Source organism: Cavia porcellus, unplaced genomic scaffold, assembly GCF_034190915.1.
Source record: "Cavia porcellus strain 051 isolate PalLab524CR breed Dunkin Hartley unplaced genomic scaffold, mCavPor4.1 scaffold_1, whole genome shotgun sequence".
NCBI classification, from domain to species: Eukaryota; Metazoa; Chordata; class Mammalia; order Rodentia; family Caviidae; genus Cavia; species Cavia porcellus.
In genome coordinates, this window is record NW_026947484.1 from 82,359,363 (window position 1) to 82,367,997 (window position 8,635).

At 38.9% G+C, this 8,635-nt stretch overlaps 1 pseudogene; it reads right to left on the reverse strand.

Annotated features, from left to right (window-relative positions):
* Nucleotides 1–5,241: 5,241 nt before the first annotated feature.
* On the reverse strand, nucleotides 5,242–5,966 carry LOC100712933 (14-3-3 protein zeta/delta-like; annotated as a pseudogene).
* Nucleotides 5,967–8,635: the final 2,669 nt, after the last annotated feature.

The window sequence follows — 8,635 nt, forward strand, 5'->3', positions numbered from 1 at the left end:
GGGCTCAAATTTGTGATCCCGCTGCCTCAGCCTCCCAAGTGCTAGGATTATAGGCATGTGCCATCATACACAGCAAAAGTAGACTAAAACATCCACAGCTTTCTATTACATTGAAGATAAATCAAACTTTTTTTCTAAGTAGAAATAGAATGTATGTGTGTGTATGTTTGTTTAAATGTCTATGTGTAATATACACACGTGTACACATGTGTAACACACTCACACACACACACATATATATATATATATATGAAACTTGCGGGGTGGGATTTTGTTCATTTATTTTCTTATTTTTCTTATAATTATGCAAAGAAATGATTTTTTTGTTTGAAGAAAAAAGTGCTTAGGATCATAGTGGTGCATACCTGTAATTCCAGTTATTTGACAGGCTGAGACAAGAGGATCTTAAATTCAAGGCCATCCTGGGCAACATGGCAAGACTCTGCTTGGAGGAGGGAAAGTAGGGGAAAAAGTAAAAAGAATTAAGGTGTTATGTACCTGTATCAACGCCCCATGATGGGCTGCATGTATCACAAAGAAGTGAAAAAAGGAAAAGACTGTATGAAAAAAATAGAGATCTGGGCTTGCAGTTCAGTACTGAAGCCCTTGTCAGGCATGCATGAGTCCCCAGTATAGGAAAAAAAAAAGATGCTTAGAACACAGACTGCTTGGTGCAAATACTGCACACTTTTATTATATTCCCCTCCTCTCCTAAGCACAGTTGTTTTCATTTCACACCTAGCAATTCCGTTCTCAAATGGATTCCTACAATTACTGTTCCAGCTGAGACAATCCAGCCAACCACCGAATCGCATAGTCTGAGTTTTCTGTTTTATGGGGGAGGGAACGGGGGCAGATGGGAAAAGGCCGGGTTGGGTTGACTCAGAAACGCCTATCTAATGCTGCCATCTAGTGTTCAATTCAAGAAAATAAAAAACTCTAAGTTTCTCTTTGGGAAGGGTCATTTCAATATTAATACTGTTTTGTTACTGAATTCCAAGAAGTGATGAGACACAGCTGTTTATCTGACTATCTTTCCTGCTCCATCAAAGAAAATCCCAGTTCTGGGGGCTCCAACAGACCAAAATGTCAATCAACGATAGGAGTAGCAGGGCAGGGTAGTGCTGAAGATGAGAAGTTTTAATTAGGGTAGTCACACAAGCAGATGAAGAGGCTCAAGGTTGCTGAACATGGTGTGCATGTCTAATCCCAGCTGAGGCAGGAGAATTGCTCTGAGTTTGAGGCCAGCCTGAGAAACAAAGTTCAAAGCCAGCCTGAACTACATAGCAAGACCCTGTCTCTAAATAAATAAATGCAAGCCTAGAAGCAGCACACAAACTCTCGTTAATATCCTCCTAGATTTCAGCCCCATGTGGTGATCCCACATCTCAGGCCATAAGAAATAAAATAGGTCTGGGGATGTAGTTCAGAGTGAATGTTCAGAGGTTGGGGGGGAGGATGAAGCCAAGCATGGTGGTGCACACCTTTAATTTGAGCCCTCACAGTGTTTGATGCACAGAGATGAACAAAGCCAGCTTGCAACATAGTGAAATCCTGTCTCAAAAACAAAACAGAACAAAACAAAATGTAAAAGAAACAACAAAAACTAAACCAGGTTCACCTGTACCTGCAATTCCAGCACTCTGGGGAGAGGATCACAATTCAGGCACAGCCTGGGTAACTTAGCAACTTTGTGAGAACATCTCAAATTAAAAACTAAAATACGGCTGGGGATGCAGCTCAGTGCCAAGGCCCTGGGTGTAGTCCCCAGTATCACAGAGCAAACAAATGAAGTTCATGAGTTTCCTTAGGTGCTCTTTGTCATGCAAGTATTTCCATTGGTTATGAAAGATAGTTTTATGGGGCACATCAATCTAGGTTAGAGGTTATTTTCTTTTAGGGCTTGAAATACTTCACCTGAACTCCACTTTGACTGGGGGAGGGGTTGTGTTGAAAGTCTGCTATGGTTCTGAAGGGCTTGCTTTTATAGGTGATTTGTTTCTTTTCTCTAATAGCTTTTACCTTTAGATTAATTTAGATATTTAGAATATATAACTGATCTGTTAAGAGAGAACTTTGGTTTGCTATCTTATTTTATTTTTTGCTGGTACCAGGGATCAAACTCATAATCTCGTGCTTGAGGTCACTTATGCTGCTGAGCTAAATCCCTGGCCCTTTAATAGCTTTTAATATTTTACCCTTGTGTTGAATTTCTGGAATCTCGACTATTATAAAACTTGGTGTTGATTTTTTTTTTATCTTGGCTAATTGGAGTTCTGTGTGACTCACTTATTATCTGTATGTCAAATTCTTTTTCCCCTACTTGGAAGGTTTTCTGCCATTATGTTTATGAACAGGTTTTTTTTATGTCATTTGCAATATCTCCAGATTTTCCACTGATTTCAACAATTTTTCTTCTTTGCATCATCTAGCAACTGCTGAGCTGATTTCTCGTGTTTCCTTCTTATTTTTGTCCCCATCATCAATATTTATTGTTTACAGTATACTTGGCACAATAGAACATACAGAAAACATTGTTCCTGTTCTTGAGGAGCTCACAGTCTAAAAGAGAAAAAAAATACATCTCTGTTAAAATAGCAATTTTGTTTGGTATTTTCTGTAAAGTACTGAGGAAGTGTTCTGTAAGGTGAGCTTTGGGTAGAACTTATTCCCAACATTATCTAGAGAAGAAAGGATTAAAAGCAGACACCGACAGAGTATTCAGGATAGGGAGAGTATACAGAGAGATAAACTCAGTTGCATCAACTAAGGAGAGATCAGTGCAGTGAAGAGGAAGAGGGAATAGTTTGGGGGATGCCAGCAAAGGAAGCAGGTGTGTCAGACATCGCATGGAGCCAGAAAGATCACACGGCCCTTCCCAAGAGCATGGCCACCAAAGAGCAATGACTGGTAACAAGAGAGAAGGCTAAACAGAGGTAATCTTGTGCAAAGAGACAAAGAGAAAAAAGCATCAAAATTGAATGCAAGCTATAAAGAATATCAAGAAATTTTAAGACCTGGAAGCACAAAAATTACAATTAGTGCTACCCAATGCCATGATGGGCCAAGAGCACTGTGGCTTCCTAAGTTAGAAAATACCATATACCAAAATTTTACATTGGACACATTACTTTTTTTCCAATATTCCCCTCCATGATAAAATAAATTTTTTCATTTCAATTATTTTTGGGGAGGAAGAGCAGAGTAAGGGACATGATTGAGGATGGCAGTTATACTAGTATTTTTGTTATGATAAACTTTGCCTTTAAACTTGGAAAAAACCCATAAACTACTAAGAGGGAATAAGAAATGAATTTCCAAGAACATACAATTTTCATCAGAGAAGTTTGGAAAGCAACGTCTAATTTACATGAAAACCTGTAGAGAAAGTAATTGAAAAGTCCATTCATAAAACTTTGATTCACTTACAGGAATTTAAGATGAATATTCTTTTAAAATATGAATATTATTAACAATTATATTCTTAGATTATTCATGAAAATTTCTTAAGATATGAAACAAAACAAATTATCATCTGCAATTATTTCCTGTTGATTTTTTTTCAGCACATGCATTCTAAGCAAATATCCAAAAAAATTTTCACAAAAGAAAAAAAAAACTAAATAAAGCTAAATACATGAGGTTTTTGTTTACTGCTATGCTTTATATACATGAAGTAACAAATACCAAGCAATTAATTTTTACTGCATCTTTATTTTTACATTTGTTCTTAGGTTGCGTAAGACAAATAAAATACAAATAAAATGTGAAGCAAAAATAATGAAAGCAAACAGAGGCTAAATTTACAAATCATGAAAGGTGAACCGTTTCTGCCTTATCCAGAGTCAGTGAGTGACAGCTTTGTCTTTAGGAACACCTGCGGGCAACAGCTGTGCACACCAAGGCTGCTTATCCCCCAGAAACCTCCACGTGCGGAGGGCCCCTGGGATGTCTGTTTTTCCACAGCCTCAGAGGTGCTCCTGATCTTAAAGTACCCCCAATTACTACACCTGTGTCTGGAACTAATAAACCCCTTTGCTCCCCAACAAGACAAATCAATTTGTAGGCAGTTTTATTTGCTTAGACATAAAAGCAACTTTAACAGTGGCCCTTGTTAAGCCACCATGTACCAAAAGGTTGATGCTCAAGATGGAAACAAGTAACTCCCTAAATATGAAACTGGCTCAACTTCCTTAATACTGAACCCAAAACTGAAGAAGCCAAGCCCTCCCTGTGAGTTGGTGCCATCACGGACTGCTGTGAGGAGAACCAGACCCTAGCTCTTTCCTATGAGCTGGTGCCATCCATGGACCATGGGGGAGAAGAACAAGAAGCCAACAAGAAGCCAAGCCCTCCTTGTGAGTCAGCACCGTGTGTGAGCCACTGGGAGGAGAATCAGATGCCAGCCCCTTCTGGGGCTTGGGCTGGGAGACCAGAAGAGCGAAGGTCCTCACTCAACCCCCACCCTGTAAGAGACCAGCTGATCTGAAGAAACACAGGTTGTGATGATAGCTATTGAGGTAAAATACAACTTAATGCTTATAATGTTTAGTGTTTCACTCACTTTTCAGGCCTAAAGCTGGTGGTCTGATCATCTATTCAGAGGATAACAATACACAATGTAGCATCTATGGGGGACCTCCTTCTGAAGATGGTGGCCATTATTAATTCCCTGTCATCTTGTTTTGAAGTCCTGGAGCATTTTCATTGTTCTTTTTGGTTGGGTTTTATTCTGTGTTGTTTTGTTTGATTTTACTATATCGGATGGCATGGGTAGCTATTTTCAAAGATAACAAGCTATATTATGGTAGCCATTTTGAATTTACTCTTATCTTGTTTTGAAGTCTTTTATTTCACTCATTGTTTTGTTTTTATTGGTTCTGTTCTGTTTTGTTTGATTTTCCTATGTCTGATGGTATGGGCAGCTATTTTGAAGACAATAAGACGCACTACAGTAACCATTGTTGCTTTCCTATTATCTTGTTTTGAAGTCCTGTGTAACTTACACTGTCTTGTTTTGCTTTGCTTTATTATATTTTATTTTGCTTGGTTTTATTCTCTTCAACATAAAAACTACAAAAAAATAAACACAAAACCACTTGGGAGACATAGAAATTCAAACAAAAATAGTGCAAACCTGTCATAAACCATAAACAAAAAAACTATTTGTGGGACAGCATGGATGACAAATGTTCTACTGTGTAAATTTTAGAACGAGGCAGGTGAAAGTTGAAAGGCCAGTTAATCTTCCTCTCCTCCTGCTTCAGCTTCATCTTCTTGGGAAGCTGATGTCCACAATGTCTAGTTGTCTCTCAGTAATTGTGTTATTAGTGTACAGTCCTTGTATGACTCCTCACTAAATGTATCAAGCTCAACAATGGCTTCATCAAAAGCTACATTTGCTAGAGAATGGGTTTTAACTGGAGAGTTCAGAATCTCATAATAAAACATAGAGTAGTTGAGGGTCAGACTCAATCTGATAGGATGCATTGGTTGCATTTCCTTTATCCTGATTTCAAAAACTTTTGGTATCTTTGTTGTGACTGCCCCACAATCCCTTTCTGGTCATCACCAGCAGCAACCCCAGACAATAACAGTAGTAGTCTCCTTTCGTTTTCAAATAAAATGCTGCTCTCTGCTTGTGAAGCACTGGGGATCAAGAACTTTTCCAAAAGAGATAGTACATTGTTGCAGGTAAGCCTTAGCTCAGCCTCAGTTTTCTCTCTGTGTTCTTGAGCCATCTGCTGCCCTGTCTCAGCACCTTCCATCTTTTGCTCAGTGCTTGAGACAACCTTCCAAGATGAACTATAGGCTCCTGTAACATTTTTTGAAGAACACAGAGAAGATTCCTCTCCTCATTAGATAATCCAGTGCCTTGCTCAGATACAGACTTCACATGGGCTGCCATGGCATTATATGGCCTGCTTGGCCAGTTTGGCTATGTGCACCAGCTCATTTTTATCCATGCTTAAATGTTCTGTGTCCTGGCTGGGTGGAGATGGACGGATGGGTGGAGACGGATGAATGCGTGAAGCAGTTTCTGGGGGGTGGCAGTAGTGAGGCTTAGATTCTGTTGGTTCCTATTTTTAAGAAATCTGTTTTTCTTTATTGCTAAGCACAATCCTATCTTCTGTATCTGAGATTCTGACTTCACATGGTTTATTTGGCTGTATATACTTCCAGTGGAATTTTTACTCTCCTGATGTCTGTTTGAATCTGTTTCATGGATTCCATTTCTTTCCTCTGTTTGACATTCATGGTTTCCATCATTTTCCTAAGGTCTCTACTTTTTTTTCCATCTGTATCTGCTTTAAAGTCACTAAGAACATCTTTCACTATGGTCGGCATCTCTGTAGTTATCTGAGAAATTATTTCCGATTTGATTTTTTCCTAGAGCCTCATTCATCTGCTTTGTTATTTCTACTGTCACCACATGAGAGAGTGTAAGGGGGTGGCTTTTGGATTTGTTCCACCTCTTTGCTCCCTGAGTTTGCCTGTGGTGAGCTGGAAGTCTGGGGTTGCATCTTGTGTAAGTGTCTTCTCATTTTCTACATGCTTTTTAATTCCTGAGTTGATGGTTGTAAATTGCCTATGGTGAGTAGCTTTATTGCTAGCATTAAGAACCCTTAGGAAATCACTACTTCTCAGGGATACTTTCCTGGTGTCATTGATTTTCGGGTTTTAAGTCTGATGCAAGATCTCACCTCTTTCATTTATTGGGGACAAGAAGTTTCTGCCTACTTGGCCCAGTCCCTGGTTCTTTGGCACTGCCCTATAGTATTTTCAGTGACCCCTTAGGAAATCTCAGACTTGGTGTGATTAGAACAGTTCTGTCACTTTGGCTAAAGTGGTACAATCCACAATAACAATAGCATCAAACACAGCCTAGAAAATGACAAACTGAGATAACTATTAATTTGCCACCTTTAACCACATAAACTAGATCTGTGGTTTTATAACAAAATATAAAACAAACCAGGAAATTGTGTGCTGTAAATAAACTCTCAACATGGTAATTTTATCCCTAGGGAAGAAAATATAAAAGGAATCATAGAAGACAATAGAGAAATAGAAGTAGAGGAAGAGATTAGAAGCAAGGCTGGAAGACAGAGGAAGGTCACACAAACTTGGAAACCTTTTGAAGAACACAGGAGGGAAAGAGAGAAGGAAGGAATAAAAACAAAAACAAAAGAGCTATAAATTGTATTCACACTCATATAAAAACAAGAACAAACAACCAAGAAAAAATAAAACAGAAAAACAAGAAAGAAAAAAAATGACAAGAAAAAAAGTCCATTTCAAGGTGTGTCTAGCTGTCAAGACAGACAACATGGGCAGACAGAGTCTGAATTCAAATTAATCAATCCCAGCAAGCCAGCTGTAGCTTTACAGTGGGGTAGTGGATAATCCCGGTGAGCCTGCACTCTTAGATCCACTGAGGTTCAGGCTGGTTTCTGCCTGTAATGTTGGAACTAGATTTACTTATCCTGCAGCAGTCTGTGGGCCTCCTTCTGGGTAGAACTTGGCTCCCTGATAGTTTAGATTCAGATCCCTTCAAATTTAGAGTCTGCTTGTTACCAGAATCTGATATTCTTTCTAAATTACTCTTTCTACCTTTGTCCTAGTTGGCCTTTGTTCCAACTGACTTAGGATCCCTTGGCTCCCCACAACTGCAAATAAATCTCTGTCTCTTTTTTCTTACTGTGAGTTGCACTGGAAATGCTAGATTGCAATTTACTCATGAGAATCCCAAAAACTTTTTCCTGGAATTACAATATATAACTCTGGACCTTGAGAGGTTTGGGTGTTTATAACTTTAACCTTGAAAAGAAAATACACCTAATGCATTTCAGGATGGGTTGTTAGGATACTGTGAACCTTGTTTACAAGCTGTTTTGGTTACTTTTACTCTCTTACTGGGATAAAATGTGTGACACCCAAAATGAAAAAAGAAAGGTTTATTTAGCTCACTGTTTGTGGAGGTTTCAGTCCATAATCAGCTGGCTCCAAGGCAGGGCGGCATGGCACGGGCAACACTTCAAGGCAGCAGGAAGCAAAAACAGCCAGAGCAAAAATGGGGACGAGCAAGCCTCTTTTCCTCCCTTATATTGTACATAGGTCATGTCCCCTCCAGGGCCAGTGAAGCTCTCACAAAATCTCCTTGCCCGCCTCTTGCACAGGATGAAGATATTACAAAGTAAGAACCCTGACTTCCTGCTAAGTCTCTTAGTTAAACTTCTAAACTGCTCAAGTTTACACAGTGTATCAATCATAACATTTTTATGTTACTATCTGTTAGCTTCATATCACCAATCACCAATAGGTGATGGTATATAGTATTTCTCCTCTAAAGGAGGAGATTTTTTAGGACAGAACTGTTTGAAGAATCTATCCTCTTATTAGTGAGAAAAACACACTACCATGGTAAGAAAGCACAAGCTTACATTTATAAGATAAAAGTTGTCCAAAGAATTATTTGTGAAGACTTAAAAAGATTTTTACAGAGAGACAGTGAGAGAAAGGCTAAGTTTCTTTCTAAATTTTGCTTTAGACTGACTAGATTAGCATACTTCTGGGTTTGGCTGTATGGATTTATGATAGGTAGAAAACCCAACCTGGTTATGAGTGGCACCAA